Source organism: Triturus cristatus, chromosome 2_1, assembly GCF_964204655.1.
Source record: "Triturus cristatus chromosome 2_1, aTriCri1.1, whole genome shotgun sequence".
Classification (NCBI taxonomy): domain Eukaryota; kingdom Metazoa; phylum Chordata; class Amphibia; order Caudata; family Salamandridae; genus Triturus; species Triturus cristatus.
The window spans coordinates 952,172,712-952,185,123 of NC_140581.1; positions in this window are offsets into that span (position 1 = coordinate 952,172,712).

Below are 12,412 nucleotides of genomic sequence, written 5' to 3' on the forward strand. Positions count from 1 at the left end.
TGGGGCCATTGATATTGAAGTACTGCTCCCAGCTTGCGCCCCAGAGGCCAGTGTGGCAGGCACACAACGTTGCCCAAAAAAAGTTTGGGCCGACACACCAGCGCTGGAAAGCTGCTTCTTCTCCCTGGCCTCTTTCTTTGCAGACTCTTTCTTTGCAACCATCTTGAAGCTGACAGTTGGCAGTGGTACTTAGCTGCACAAGCTGAAGAGATTGAAGGACTGACGTCAAATGATTTGTGTGGTCATGAGTCACATGTAAAGGTCTTCTGTCTGGCAATACTGTGGGTGATGTCTCTTCTCTTGTGCACCCAAAAGCAAACAAGCAAGAAAAACATTAGTGAAATGTGGCATTGTTGCAGTTTGAATTAGTACACAAAAAGACAATAACATTTAGTGTGGTTAATTAAGTTATAAATAGGCTTTCCTGTTTTCAGTTTCTATTTTTGGTAAATTCTGGTGGGGTTTTTTCAGTTTTTTCAATACCTTAAAAAACAGTGGTTATCAGTGGTTACACATTTTCGCGCCATTAAAAACAACAGAAACAGTGTTTTTACAGTGTTTATGGAATTTTAATTTAATTTTAATTATTGTTTGCTTTCTGCACTAATGAGGTATATGAGGTCCAAATAAATTTTTACTGCACCAGAATGGACTACAGAGTCAATAGCATTCTTCATTAACTGTGAAGATTATAAAGATGTTTTCAGCATACCGTCTAGCAAGTGACAAGGATCTCTTACAGGGAAGCACTTCAGCTTAAGTATCGATTTTGACAGACCATCATACAACTTTTTGACTTACTTAGCTGAATTACTGAAAATACAAACAATATCACTCCAATCTTTATTTAACTTGATAGGAACTTTTTGCAGCAGCATTCCAAGCGATACTGTGTTCCATTTTTACCAAACGTCTGGTGTTATGTTTTCACCACTATCTCAGATGCTTGGTGACAACATTTTTCTTCACATATACCAGTCCCTTCATCTTGCATTGAATGTTTAAAGCTTGGGGTGTTTGGCAATTCACTTGCAATCAACAATGACTTACTAGAAAAGGGGGTTGATGTATCAAAGGATTTCACCCATTCTCTGTCTGTGGGTAAATGTGATGGTACAAATTAAGAAAGATTCTCATGAAACCAGCCAAATGTAACCAAAATATCAAATATGATTTTGATATTTCCAGATTCTCTACAGTTTATAAAATAACTAAATAAGACCGAAAACATGCTTCTAAACACTGCATCTTTAGACCAAAGACCACAAAACTTAAAAAAGCAGAAGGAAGAAGAGACAATGTTCTAGTGACATCCCTAAACAACAAAAATCAAGCAAAATAAAGTTAGTCCAGTCTTTCTTGATGCTACCTTGCATAACAAAGTTACATTGTATTGGCCCCTTCAGGAAGAAATAAAAATGTCTCTTTCACTCATCTTTTCCTTTCTTTGAATGACACTCAGTTTGTGGTTGCAAAGGTGTTTTTTCAGTGTTTATATGTTTACATCAGTGATGGCTATTTTCCTTTCGGTGGGGTTTTATCAGTTATTATAGGTTTAAACCTAAAACCATACAGCCTAGTTATAAATAAAGAATTAGCAACAATGCAGTGTATTCATTTCAAACTACACCAACATAACATAATATTTCATTCACAATCAGAAAGGATAACAACAACATACAGATGTACCTGTTTACTTTATGTGCATCATCTATGGAAACACACGTGGCACTCAGGGTTGGTGCAGGTGGAAATGGAATAATCCTTAGAACATGAATGCTGTTGTGCAGCAGTGTGCTTAAGGCAGGCAGTGGGGTAATTGATGGTGGGAAGATGTAACAAAAAATGATATAAAAAAATAAATGAAAAACAAATGAATTGTTTTAAAAGTGCTTATAAAGTGTTTACAAAATCAAAAATGAAAAAACCCGAAAAAGATTGAAAAATAATTTGAAAAAGTTGACAAAAGAAAATAAAAAAAAAAAATAATTGCTGATGTGCTAGGAGACTATGAGAGGCAAGGAGATGCAGCTGAAAAATGCAAAAAACATGTAATATGAAACACTGTTTATATAATCATACAATACATTTACTATAAGCAGCTGGGCCTCAAGCATATTATTAAACCAATATAAGGGAAAAGTACAAAAATTAGCACAAACAAAAAAGGTAAGGCCTCTTCTATCAATCTTCACAAAAAATGGCTTTGAAAACTGGAACAAATGGTGGCTGCATAAAGTGACTACCAGCCACATGGTCAACCAACAAATAATGCATGCCAGTCTATGGCAAAAGCATACTGGCTGGCTGCACAGAATGGCCACTGACCACATGGTCAAACAACAACACCGAGCAAGGAGGCATGAACAACAAAGAACACATGTAGGCCTATGGCAAAATGAACACTTGCTGGCTACACAAAATGGACACTGGCCACATGGTCTAATAACAACAATAAGCAAGGAGGCATGGACAACAAAGAACAAATGCAAGCTTAGGGCACACATCACACTGGATAGGTACACAAAATTGCCACCGGCCACATGGTCAAACAACACCAACAAGCGAGGAGGCATTGCTCCATCAAAGAACACATGGAGGCCTATGTCAAAAGGCACACTGGCTGCTTACACAAAATGGCCAACGGGCAAAAGGTCAAACAACAATGGCAAGCAAGGGGGCATGGATCCAACAAAGAATACATGCAGGAATATGCCAAAAGCACACTGGCTTGCTAGTTGCTACACAAAATGGTCACCAGCCACATGGTCAAACAACAAAAGCCAGCAAGGAGGCACGGCCACAACAAAGAACACATGTAGGCCTATGGCAAAAGCACACTAGCTGGCTACAGAATATGCCCACCAGCCATATGGTCAAACAACAATACCAAGCAAGTAGGCATTGATGACAAAGAACACATGCAGGACTACGGCAAAAAGCAAACTGGTTGGCTATACAAAATGGCCACCGGCCACATGGTCAAGCAACAAGCAGGCAGACATGGAAAACAAAGAACACATTCAAGCCTAGGGCCATTGACTATACAAAATGGACCCTGGCCACATGGCATCAGGAACAAAGACAAATGGTGGCCAATGACAAACACATTCACACACTGCCAAGACATAGAACGCATGATAGCATTGAAGAAAACACTAGCATTAATTCAGCAATGGATCAAACTAAAATTAATTGAGCTGTACAATTGTACAACAACACACATCTTCCAAAGACAACAAATATATTTTGTCCCACCTAACTACGTTTTGCAGTAAAAAACGTGAAATACCCCAACAAAAGCATTTTTAAATTTGATCCAATGCCATCCCTGGCCTAAATTATGTTTCAAGTCAACAGACATCATAGAAACAGTTGCTTCATGCACCCATGAATAGTACTGGGCCTAGTGGCTGGGTGGGCCATTGACAGAGTAGGACACACATTAAAATGAATGAACACTGCACATTTATTAAGAAAACATGGAGAAAATGTACTGAATTCTGCAATATGTTTCCTTTACTAAAGAAGAAAAATTAAATGCAAAAAAATAACTCAGCCTCTACTTAAACTGCAGGTTACACACCGCAATAAACATTAAACATCGATTAAAAGTACAAATATATCAAGGTGCATGCCCTTAATCAATCAAACAACACTCTTAGGCAACAGTTTTTGAACTTACTTGTTATATCACCAAAACAAAGCCCTAAATTCCATTGGTATATATGCATCAGACCAAGAGAGTAATCTTTCCAGCTCCAAATCCAAATGAAAAGTGACCTGTAGATGGACAAAGCACTGGTAGGAGCCTGCTGGAAAGGAACAGGAAGGTAGTGTCTCTTGGGGTACTTCCTCCTTGTTGAATTTTTTTTTTTAAAAAGGCTCCTTGCACTAAAAAACAGCTTCGTCCGTTGGAGAAGAATATTAACTCGAACATGTCTTTTCGAGTAGATTTAGCAGCTTCTCAAGGAGAAAGTCTCCTCAAGAAAGCAGTCACTCGTGCTCACTATCAAAGGCAAACAACTAACTAAAAAAGACATCGGATGTCACTAGCAAGGCCTAAAGCTGTGCTAGTGGCCACCAAATCTTGTGGGTACTCACAAGTGGCCGACAAATCTTGTGGGCACTCGCGTGTGGCTGGTAAATCTAGCAGATGCTCATGAGCACCCGGCAAGACTTGTCATGCTTGCTAGCATGCTGAAAAACAGGACTCAGGCTCACCAACCCAAAACAAAATTCCACCACAAAGCAGAAAGCAAAATTTATCGGGAACACCGCTTTCTCTGTGTAATGCGAAGTTCCCGAATTCTGCAAACTCTGTGAGCAGAGTAGAATTTTAAGCCCAGGCCTAGAAATTACCAACTTAAATATTACCCACCAAATGTGTGCCATGGCTTCCACTGCATGTCATTAAATTGCTTCATGTGTGGTGTGAGTGTAGAAAACACTGTTTTTTTTTTTTAAGAGGATCAACCCATGCCTTCATGGCCAACTCCCTACCATATCAGTTTTAAATGTTTTGGGAAATATGTGTTTTCTCCTGGGAGACTGCAATCACCCCTAGGTAAAAAACACATTTCCCCAAACAATATGTGACCAACAGGGGGCAAATTCATTTGTCAGGAAGGCTGACCCCCTGCGAATTATACTTTCTTTGAAAAATACATTATTTGTACTTTCATTTGGGGGCTCGATCACACTCCCCTGGCAAAAAACCCTTCCTCTTCTTATTATATTGCCCCAAGGGGGGGTCAGCTCATTCACACAAGGGCCGACCTCCCAAGCAATTTTGAGTTTAAAAAATAGGTTTACTACACCAGGGGGAAAACCATTTCCTTTAAAAAAATGTTAAGCCCCCTAGTAGTTCGGCCCGTTCTCCAAGAAGTCTGATCCAGTGGGTTTCCTGGCTGTAGATCGCGATGCACACTTGATCCACAGTCAGGAAACTTTCAGGAAGGCCTCAATCGAAAGGGGAGATGTTCCAATGAGGCCTCCCTAAAACTTGGGGAGGCCTTTTTAGGCTTTTTTCTCCACCTGAGGAGGGAGAGCACTCACCTTGATGCTTTTGCCACTTAGATGGGGTAGATGGGTGGGAGAGGGGGCGGTGCTGACGTGGAAGTGGTTCTGGGTCTCCTCTGCCCTTGAATAAAAAAGGAATCCAGTGCAAACACAGGAGGATCCTTTAAGCCCTCTTCAGGGTTGACCAATGGTCGACAGACACAATGGGAAGGAAGGTGTGTGTGTCTACCATTGGCCAACACCTGCACTAAAGGGATTAAAGTGAGCATGGAAAGCATAGCATATAAACATTCCTCCACAGTGCATGGCAATGCCTCTATATTGTGAGAAGAAGCCTAGTGAGAAAATTGGGCACAGGCCACAAACTAAAGCAAATTAGCATCAAAGGATCATACTTTTTTACTGACAGATTGGAGATGTATCACATGTTTTATGTTTCACAGCACAGAGATATCTGTTCAAAACATACTAAAACATATTTAGTATTTCTAATCATCTTGTTTTTTAACTTTTCGTCCTTATCCTGCCATCGCTTTATTGCTGGTGTAGGTCTCCCCCCTAGGGGGGAAGGGTATCTACCCACACAAGATTATTGCTGTTCCCAGCTCAGGAAGGAAAAAACAAAGAGACACAGCAAGATTGGCTTAATCATTAGACCCTCTATTTATATGCTGATTTACGTAATGTCTCCAGACCCTCTTAAGGCTCCGGGGGTCACAGGTTATGTCCATCTGACTTATTAAATTGATGTTTTTAGAACAGTCTTTAAAAAGTGGTGCATTTGCTGATTTCCAATGCCTACATATCTCTTGTCTTGCCAGCAAAACCACATAAAAATAAACTTCATTTTGGTAGCCTTTAAACCAAAGTATCCTCAGGGCTGATCCCAAAAAATATAAGTTGAGAGCTTACCTCAATCTGATGTTCTGTTTTTTCTCTGATGAAGGTACATACAGTGCCCCAGAAAGGAGCCAGGATTGAGCATTGCATAAACATATGTATATCATCTGCCATTACAGACTTACATTTCAGACATCCAATTTCTTTCCCAGCCATTTTTGACAGCTTACTTGTAGACCAGTAGACCCTGTGCATCTTAAACAAATCGTTTCTCTTAAGTGAGGCAGATTTAACCACAGCATATAATGTCGAAAAAGATACTTGCCATATCCGCCTCATATCCCCCTCCATGATTCCTTCTTCCCAAATTGAAGATAGGTCAGGATCAGACTCATCCTTGGTTTGAGAAGCAAATTCTTCATGTTTGCAATACTTTTGCTTTCCAGAATTAGGGTTATCTGTTCTCCATCCCAGCAGCACATTTCAGGAATTATGTCTTGAGACTAATTGAGACAGAATTTAGGGTTCATGGACCAAAAGCCTGGTGCCAGTCCCTCCAAAAGAGTCCCCACTGGTGTGCTTATAATCAAAATTCTTGTTACAGTAGGTACCCCTTCCCATGAATACCATTTTACTTCTATTTTACTTCATTGCTCTTTTCACAAAGACAATTACATAATATGAGCATTCTCCCATTGTATGTTTTATCAATAACAATATTTTCAAATAATTTAAGTTTTCCCAATCCTAGCATCAGGATCTCCATATACACTATAGATTGGCCATCTTGAAGTTATGTTACAGCAGTGTTTTGATTATCTTCTTTAAACGCTTTGAGAAAGAGTGTTTTCCTTTGAAACACATGTTGGCTGTGTGTGTTTGGGTTTAACTTAAATAAAATGGAGTGCAAAACAAATACAAATCCATAGAATATTTATGTTTCTTTGAAAAAGGAGAAATTGAGCAATGAAGTACAATGGATTTCTTTGAAAAAGAACCTCCTTCAGGAATAATGTCTGGAGACTAGCCCATACTATTTAAAGATGAGCATTGGATCTATCAAAGATTCATCTGCCACATATCAGTGTGGAATTCTTGCATGAGTATTATCTATGTGCAATAAAGACATCAGCCTCTGTCTCATCACTACTCTCTGCCAAGGAATACATTACAAAATAACACGCATATTTTATCATTATTTACCATGTGTAAGTGACATAGATGTTATTAAATGTATTAACCTAAATACAAATGTTATTATCTTTTCCTAAAAGTGATCCCTTTCATTCTTCTTTTTGTTGTTATTCTTAATGTTTTTTGTTTGGGGTACAGTTCTCTTTCAGATAAGTTATTGTAATCACTTGTCTATCAAAAATACATAATACATATTAAATAAATACACACATCTGAACTTGAATGCAGCAGTTACAATATTTACTTAGAAAGTGCTTATTTTTCGCTTAAAAAACAAACCTTAGAGAAACTCACATATTTCATTCTACTCACAATTCTAATTCCCCTGAAGAAATATAAGAGTTACCAGCATTCCTCAAGCCTCCTTCACATTTGCCCTCTTGAACTAACTTAAAGGAAAAAGGGCCCATAATTTATGACATTTTTTCATATTGTCCAATTGGGTAGCAAATATTTTTTATCTCTGTCTGACCCTCCTCATTTAATTAAGGTATTCTGAAAAAAGAGGGCTAAGCTTGGATCTCCATTTCTACAAGACCAATGATCATGCCACCAACGGCAATATGAATATCAATTTCTAACATCTCACTGTTATTCCAGACATCGAGCAATAAACTAAAAGAGCCTGGCTGGGGTTTTAGAGAATTTTGATCTGCAATTGGTCTTCTACATATCGAAAAGTACTTTTCCAGAACCTATCCAATTTACCACAACTCAAGATGATATGCACCCAATGTACGCTGTCTAAAGTATGACACCTAAAACATTGATTGTGGCACCTTACATTTATTTTGTTTAAAAGCTGTGGAGTCCTATACATCATTCATTTTTAATAAAATTGCATTTGACTGAAAATTGGCCCCCTCAAAGTAGTAAAATTAAATTCATTAACGTTTTGTCTTAAATCTCAGGTCAATATTTCCCTCTTTTGACTATTTATTTAAGATCGTACACTAGATATAAAATTTTCCACCTGATAGCAGATTCTTATTCCAGAGCCCTAGTTTCTTCATGTAAGAAATGCTAATTGAGTTTGCCACTAGATCCACTCTGATAGAATTTTAGGATCCATATTTTGGATAGCATCATTAATAGCCCCATAGCAAAATTTCAACCACAATTTATGTATGTTAATCTTCAGCTCTATTTCATTCCACGTCTTCCATTTATCATTGGCCAAATAGTTAACTAGCTTCGTAAAGCCATCCACCTTTCAACAATTTGCAATTGCAGGGTCCACAGCACCTCCATTGTCCCATTCAACGTGATCCAGGTAAGTTTCTGTGTAGTCATAAGGGATGTCATACGATTTATAAAATCGCTTTTTCCTTTTTAAAACGATTGTAGCAATTTGTAAGTCACATTTTTTGTGAATTTGGTTAGGCTTAAATTATATCTAATTTGATTTCTTTTAACATCATGTATATCAGTTCATTTTGTAGTTGGCTACATGAAATACAGGTTTTTCTAAACTAACTGAAAATTGAGCAAAATGTGCATAATAATTAAGGCTCCCTATTTCAGTTTTTGCAGATTTTTACAGATAAATAAAGGGCGAAAACAATTTATTTTCTAGTCTGTATTTATTTTTAAATGTGGATAAAAACAAAAAATATCTTGTTTTTTGAGTGATTTTAAATGTTGTCAGTCATGGCTGCCAGGCTAATGGCTGTCTGGAATGACATGTAAGGAGCTAAAAAAAAGAGAGAAATTTTAGGAGTGAGGTTGAAACAGATGCAAATGTGAACTTGTATGATACTAAAATGTTTGTTTTCATACAAGGCTAATGATTTATTATCAATGGGTGTTCATATCATTGAAACCTATCAGGCATTCAAGTACAACTGTACTTGTCTCAGTTCAATAAATGTGCAAATATACTAGTATCGGCTTCATTTTTCCATAAAGCACAAAATAAATATGGATAATTACAGATAAAATTAGCACAAAATAAATAGTGATAAATACAGACGAAAATGCCAAGAAAATAAATTCCATAAATCAGGCAGCCCTAATAATAATATAAGTTTAAGCTCGGGAGATCTAAGCCTCTTTTGTCTGTGCTTCTATATTAAGTGCTTAGTGCTAATCTCTGGCTAGAATTGTGCCATAAAAAGGACGGGATCATAGTATCATCATATTTAAAATATCGAGAGTACACTGTACATGGCACAGCCGAAAACAGAAAATTCGAAAGGAGAGTACTGACATTTTTGAAGGGCTAGCCATCCTAAAAGGATAAGTGGAAGTGGAGTCCACTTTATTAACTTTACTTAGAAGGTGCTTATAATTAATATCATTCAGTTCTCCGGTATATTCCATATAATAAAACTCCAGAGAGCATTTAGGGTGAGCATGCACACACCTCTTAAAGTTCACTAGCAGGTTCTCTAAAGAACAATTGCTTAAAATTATTCCCCCTCTTGGATTTATACATTTTTTATCCTCCGAGAGTCTAAAAAACACAGAAGATAACAAATACTCTCCCCTGCACTTCCTTATTCGGGTTCAGCATTAACATAATGCCATTGGTCTATAACTTGAGCTTGTCCTTCTGGCGAATGGGAGCCTAAATTATATTGTCATTATGAATAGCTAATGGGTCAATAAACAATGTGAAAAGAACAGGCAAAATGGGACAGCCTTTTCCACACTGATTCTTAAAGGTTCCAATTTCAGATGAATTTAAAATCAATTTGTCCTCAGCATTACAGTGCACTTTTTAATATAAACCTTGTGATCTGGGTAGAAAATCCAAATTTCTCTCAAATTAATATGAGTTTGCCAGACCACAAGATCAAGGGCCTTTTCCTCGTCCAATAACAAATCACTGCCAGAATTTGATTGGCAGCGAATACATCTAGGGTTTCTAATAAAAAATTATTTGTGCAGAGCTTCCGACCCACTAAAAATCCTTTCTAATTTGCATAAATTACTTTCAAAGTAACTTTATTAAACCTACTCGCTACCAATTTCATGTCAACTTTATAATCAGAATTTAATTGGTCGATAGGAATATGGATCAGTTGGATCATTGACCTTTATAAAAAAGTTTACCACATTTCCTGTGCACACAATTAGCTTCCTATAATAAGTGAGCCTTTAAAAACTCTGCAAATACTTTATACAATTCTGAAGGAAAGCCTTGTGGCTCCTCAAGCTCTTGCAAAGAGAATAGGCTGTCCATAAGCCTACTATCAACCTCTGAATCTACCGGGATTGGGATATGATCTAAAAAGTACTTTAATTCCATTGCATCAATGATAGGGAAGGTATTATATATTTAGCTAAAATGATCTACAAAAATTGAATTGATTTCCTACTCTGTGGTACAGCATGGCCCTGTCCTAGAGCACCTCAAAGTGCTAATAATATTGTTTGAGACCCACTCTTGAGCCTGTCATTCCGTAAACCTTCCAGCAAAATCACTCTCCTCATATATCATTTGTAAATAAGTGGAGTTCTTCAAATTATATTTAGCATAATAATACTCCTGAAGGGCAGATTTCACCTTTTCAATGCTTTACTGTTCTTTTCCAAGTCATCCATTTAGAATCTCTTATAATCACTTCTAATTTGATTCTCCCGGTTAACGCCTGCTTCCTTTATGGGTTTAGATACAGCTGTATCTCTACAGATAAATTGGGCTTGTTGACATGCCTTAAAGGCATCCCAGATAATGGTTGCTGAGGCTGTACCCTTTTTACTTTCGAAAAAACTATCTCGACTTCGCAAGCCTTAGTCCAGCTTTCGCCTTTCAAGAATATTTAGTTAAATTACCTTCTTTTATTATTGGCTGTCTTGTCCCTACCTGTTACCACAAGTTCTAATTCTGAATGATCAGAAAAATCATTCAGCAGCATCATTAATTGCTCAACCTTAACTGTTGATGAGACCAAAGTAAAATAAGATACAAGTAGCTGTTTGAAATCTAGCCTAAGAGAAGGTATACTCTTCCTTACAGGGAAAGGCAGACCTCCGGTTATCAACCAGACAATAAACTCTGGTATGTCTGAGAAGTTTCATGATCTGGGTTTGTGCTGTCTCGTGAGTATCTAAATCCAATTCTTTTTTTTTTTTTAAACAAAAAGTAAAAGCACACCTTTCGTCATTACAGAGCATATCTGTGCAATACCCTTGCTGGTACATTGGTAATTCCTGACATTCATCAAGGCTATCCCGCATGCCCACCCCAGCCTCTATATCCACCACCCGCCGCCACCCGCCCGCACACCTACCCTTCATCGAGTCGCTCCCCAAGTGAAGAGGATGGCTCAATTTCAGTCGCTCAGGTCGGGCTCTGAGTCCGTTACCGGGGGTTCACAGATATTACCTCTAAATGCATTCCACTTTCCCCAGATTCTTTGCCATCTCCTGGGGCAGCCTCTGTTCGCGCACACCACCCTTTCCGCCGTCATGGCACTATCCATCTCCCGACCCCACCTCACGTGGGAGGGGGCTGCCAGTGCCCCCCAGTATTGCGGAATAGACCTCTTTGCCAATGCGAGACCAACGGTCACCCAGGTTTGATCAGCCTGGTTAAGGTCAGTAGTATCCCATACATTCAGCAAACACATTCGGGGTTCTAGTGGGACAGCATGACCGGTAACCCGGGAGATCGTTGCCATGACCTCCCCCCAATATCTGGGCACTCCCATATTGTGTGGAAGAAGGTGCCCCGTAGTCCACACCCCCGCAGACAGAGCGGGTTAAGTGCCCTCCCCATTTTATGGAGTGTATCTCGCGTGTAGTATATCCGGTGCGGTATTTTAAGCTGCACCAGTTTTATTTTGGATGGGATGGCCACCTCTCGGGGGACGCCAGCGCTTCAAACCATTCTAATTCGTCCATGGGCCCCACTGCTGCCTCCCATTTCCTTTTGAGGAGCTCCGTGGGGTCTTTTTGATGATTCACCAGTTTACGGTAGGTCAATGAAATAGCTTTCTTGGCGAGGTGATCTGTGAGTAGCCGGTCCTCTAGCGGGGAAGACTCCAGCAGGGTGGTCCCCCTGGGTATAGCTGTCTGTAGTGCATGCTGTATTTGTAAGAATTTAAAGTGTTCGGTCCAACTCATCTGATAGTCGGCTTGCAGCTTCTCGAACGGTATCACCCCACCCTTCCTCCAGAGGTCGTCGACCTTGGAGATGCCTATGAGATCCCACCCCTCAAATTCTTTACGTAGATGACCTATACCAATCTTGGGGGAGATCAATAGCGGCGTTTGCCGCGTGATCACCCCCTCCCATCCCAACCTACGCTGTGCCGTGCGCCAGATCTGTACTGTGTGCGCTGTGGGGCCTTGTAGCCTATTCGTCCCTGATTTAACATATAAGGCTTGGAGGACTCCGTGTAGTCAC